The sequence below is a fragment of the Rhamphochromis longiceps genome, linkage group LG16 (assembly GCF_057381845.1).
Source record: "Rhamphochromis longiceps isolate RC_006_pf linkage group LG16, R_longiceps_female_GT1.1, whole genome shotgun sequence".
Classification (NCBI taxonomy): Eukaryota; Metazoa; Chordata; class Actinopteri; order Cichliformes; family Cichlidae; genus Rhamphochromis; species Rhamphochromis longiceps.
In genome coordinates, this window is record NC_140572.1 from 9,868,813 (window position 1) to 9,873,276 (window position 4,464).

The window sequence follows — 4,464 nt, forward strand, 5'->3', positions numbered from 1 at the left end:
GATTACAACTGGCTGAGGAGAAAGCTACCTGTGGGGACCTGATCAGGTCGTAAGTCCCTGTCTAAAAGGATTGTAGCGAGTCAATCCAGTCCAAAAGCATAAAGAACTGTTTTCCTATGGAAAATAAAAAAAATATATGAGCTCATTTTGCTGAGGGTGGAGAATCTGATCACTTGCGCAGGAGGCTCCACTATTAGCAAAAAATATGGTGTGAATGCATGTGAGTGGATGTGTGTGACTGGATGAAGGTGGGGATGAATAAATGTGGACAAACAATTTGCTTTTACCAGAGAAAATTTCTGTTTTGTTGAGTAGGGTTAGATTATTGTATTGTATTGTGATACCATATTTCTAGGCTTTTCAGGGCCGAGTACAATAACCTCAGTTTTATCTGAATTAAGAAGCAGAAAGTTAGCGGCCATCCAGGTCTTTATGTCTTGAAGACATTCCTGCAGTTTAACTAATTGGTGTGTGTTATCTGGCTTCATGGACAGATAGAGCTGGGTGTCATCTGCATAGCAGTGAAAATGTATGCTATGTCTTCTAATGATACTGCCTAAGGGAAGCATGTATAATGTAAACAGAATTGGTCCTAGCACTGAACCCTGTGGAACTCCATAATTAACCTCAGTGTGTGAAGAGGACTCGCCATTTACATGAACAAATTGGAGTCTATTAGATAGATATGATACAAACCACTGCAGTGCAGTATCTGTAATACCTACAGCATGTTCTAATCGCTCTAATAGGATATTATGGTCGACAGTATCGAATGCTGCACTAAGGTCTAGCAGGACAAGCACAGAGAGGAGTCCACTGTCAGAGGCCATAAGAAGATCATTTGTAACCTTCACTAAAGCTGTTTCTGTGCTGTGATGAGCTCTGAAACCTGACTGAAACTCTTCAAATAAACCATTCCTCTGCAGATGATCTGTTAGCTGTTTGACAACTACTCTTTCAAGGATTTTTGATATAAAAGGAAGGTTGGAGATTGGCCTATAATTAGCTAAGACTGCTGGGTCTAGAGATGGCTTTTTGAGTAAAGGTTTAACTACAGCCAGCTTGAAGGCCTGTGGTACATAGCCGATTATTAGAGATAAGCTGATCATATTTAAGATCGAAGAATTAATTAATGGCAGGACTTCTTTGAGCAGTTTTGTAGGAATGGGGTCTAAAAGACACGTTGATGGTTTGGAGGAAGTAATTATTGAAGTTAACTCAGAAAGATCAATTGGAGAAAAAGAGTCTAACTTAACATCAATGGTACTAAGAGTAGCTGTAGATAATATTACATCTGTGGGATGATTATTGGTAATTTTTTCTCTAATGATAAAAATGTTATTTGTGAAGAAGTTCATGAAGTCATTACTAGTTGACGTTAAAGGGATGGTTGGCTCAAAAGAGCTCTGACTTTTTGTCAGCCTGGCTACAGTGCTGAAGAGAAACCTGGGGTTGTTCTTATTTTCTTCAATCAGTGATGAATAGTAAGATGTTCTGGCTTTGCAGAGGGCTTTCTTATAAAGCAGCAAACTATTTCTCCAGGCTAAATGATGATCCTCTAGATTTGTGACACGCCATTTCCTCTCCAGATTACGAGTCATCTGCTTTAGGGTACGTGTTTGAGAATTTGTCAGTGGTGTGTGACATTTTTAAATACGATGAAGGAATACAAGACAGTCATAAGGAGTTTCATAGAGCTACGTGCACGGGTGAGTGATCGGGTGATACTCACAACCGAGGCATTGCAGTCAGATTTATTTATACCAAGAGACAGTTGCATAGCATTTCCTGTTTTTCAAGCTTACTTATCAGCATGTGTGTGTGTGTGTGTGTGTGTGTGTGTGTGTGTGTGTGTGTACGTGACAGGATGTAATGGCATGTGATACAAAAATATATGAACATTTTAATACATTTGAAAGCTTTATAACGGAGGTATCTTTTAATAATAGACATCTGCAGTTTAAACTTAAAAGTTACTTCTATCATTCCCTGTTGTTGTTCAAATATTTTGCATCTTATCAACTTCTAGTCACTTGCGGGTACATTTTCAACTAGAGTGTCATTTAGCAAAGTTAAATGTTCAACATTATAAATTCTTTTTCCTTATTTATATGTCGTCCTCTTCTTCCTCAGAGTCTGTGTCACTTTCATTGTTTTCAAGGAGCATCATAGTCTCTGGTGGGGATGTGACATGGGGAGTTATGGCTGTTGCGATAAGTCTGTTTATCAGTGCTCTGATACAAGGTATGCAACAGCATCCGCACAAGGTGAGTATGGCTGCGAATACTGCTACGGATACCAGGATTGATGACACCAAACTCCGATATTTCCCAAACATGTCCATCTAGTTGTCCCACGTGGAAGTGTCAACTCCAGAATGCTCCTTCATTTTCTCGTTCAGAGTCTTCAGGCCTTCTAGGGCTCTGGTCAGACTTCCATCAGCTGCTGTGTTGTTAGGGATGAAGGTACAACATTGCTCTCCGAACATCGAACACACCCCATTCTTCTCGCTCAGTAGCATGTCCAGCGCGATTCTGTTCTGGAAAGACATCAGTGATGTAGCTCTCAGTTGCTCAGCTACTGCATGGAGTCCCGATTGTGTCAGGTTTCCTAGGCGTTGCACATTGTAATGGACGTAGTTTATGCGGTCCACGTTCTTGTTGATTGTGCACCACCAACATATTGAAGATTCAAAACCGGCAGCCACTTGGTCCACCAGTTTGTATTCATCTGGTACTCCTCGGGGAATTCCTATGGCGTCGACGTAAGTTGGATCTGGTCCAGGTTGTACTGGTGCCGATCTCTTCTTTCGGCCCTCCAGTTTCAGTTGTCCTGCTGTTATGGTGATGTCAGTGGCTGAGAGTTTGATGACTTGGACGGGCAGCAACAGTGACACCAGTCCAGTTTCCGGGCAGGCGGTCGTACAGTTGTGGGTCCCCACACCACCACCAGACATCGGCTCTGCTCTCTGGTTTGAATGAGGGGTCCACTTCTGTACTGGTTAGACAGCTTGATGCATTAAGGCTTCCCAGCCTCTCTCCTGGACCTGTCATATTTATGCAGGTGTGGTTTGTTGGTGTCACGTCTCGTGAGAAGATGGGTTTTCTCTTTTCTTGTTTGGTGATGGGGAAAATTCTGTCCCATTTTGTGCAGTTTGAGTTTCCAATGTTGGTACAGTTCATGACAGCTGTCAGGCAATCTTCTCCTATAGGTGCAGGTACCACTCTCAGTATTGGTCTTGGTCCTAGGCAGACCATGCAGTCATCACTAGCATCTTGAGCTGCTTGTTCTGCCAGCAACAGCCAGTTGTTTGTGTGTCCTGTGATACCTGTGGTTATTCGGAACCAGTCGTCTGATTTCAGTTTTGGCCCTACTATCATCACTGCTGTCATGGTTGTTGATAGTGGGCCTTTGGTCAAAACAGGAGTTGTGTCTGTAGAAGAGGGGCTCGTTGAGGTGTTTACTTCCTTCGTTATGTTGTTACATATTGACAGGAAATGATGTGGGTCTTTTCCACTCTTGTATATGAACAGGGTTAGATGATAGCAACTTGAGTCTCCTGCCAGCGTTCCACTGAGCGTGCTGGATTTTTTAGTTGTTGGAACCAGGTGGGTTGTTTTCTGTGAACTTGGTGTTTCTCCAGCAGTGGGTTGCTTTCTGTGTTGAAGTTCAGTATCAAATGATCATTTGCTTGAGTCAAGTCCAGTTGTTTTGAAAGATTTTTTGCAGACCCTTGTAGTTTATCTTCTTTGTATGGTATCCAATCGTTTCCAGTATAAGTGAAAACGGTGTCCCATCCTGGGTTGTTTCCGTCTGAACTGGATAGGTACCAGTCGTAGCCTTTCCAGGCTTCGGCTTTGTATCCTCCTACGTAGAATGAGTTAAAAGGTATCCATACGGTAGAGGTGAAGCTTGTCTTGTTGTAACACAGGTAGAGGTCGTCTGTTTTCTTTGCCTGTCCGTCTGTGTCATTACAAGGGTTGAACCCGTGTGTCTGGGAGACAACCAGCAGGCTCAGAAGAGTTGGTAATAGCATGTTGGTCATCTTGATTGGATGATTTTCCCTTGGGTGAGCGTCTCTTCTTCTTGACCTTGTGTCTCTCTCTCAAGACCCCCAGTGAGTAGACCCCGGCCAGAGAGGTGGGTTCACGAGTGTTGCCACCTGATCACCCTACCCCCCACCGGGCGAACACAAAGAGGTCTGGAGGAGACTAGGGTCTATGCTTTAGATAGGCTCTACCCTTTTGGTGTGACTTTGATGAATCCACGAAGGTCGTTCAGCAATTTTGCATGCCGTGGGCGTGGTGATCAGGACCTGGTAGGGGCCTTCCCACCTGGGAGTGCTCCAGTTTTTTCTTTGGAGTACTTTGATCAGGATCCAGTCGCCTGGTTTCAACCTGGAAGAGACTGGAAGAGAATCACTCGGCAGTTGATTGTTCGTTATTATTTCTTTATTCTCTAGCA

General features: G+C 43.3%; 1 pseudogene; it reads right to left on the reverse strand.

The window, feature by feature from the left end:
* Nucleotides 1-2,344: 2,344 nt before the first annotated feature.
* Nucleotides 2,345-3,392, reverse strand: LOC146650625 (uncharacterized; annotated as a pseudogene).
* Between the last annotated feature and the right edge of the window lie 1,072 nt (nt 3,393-4,464).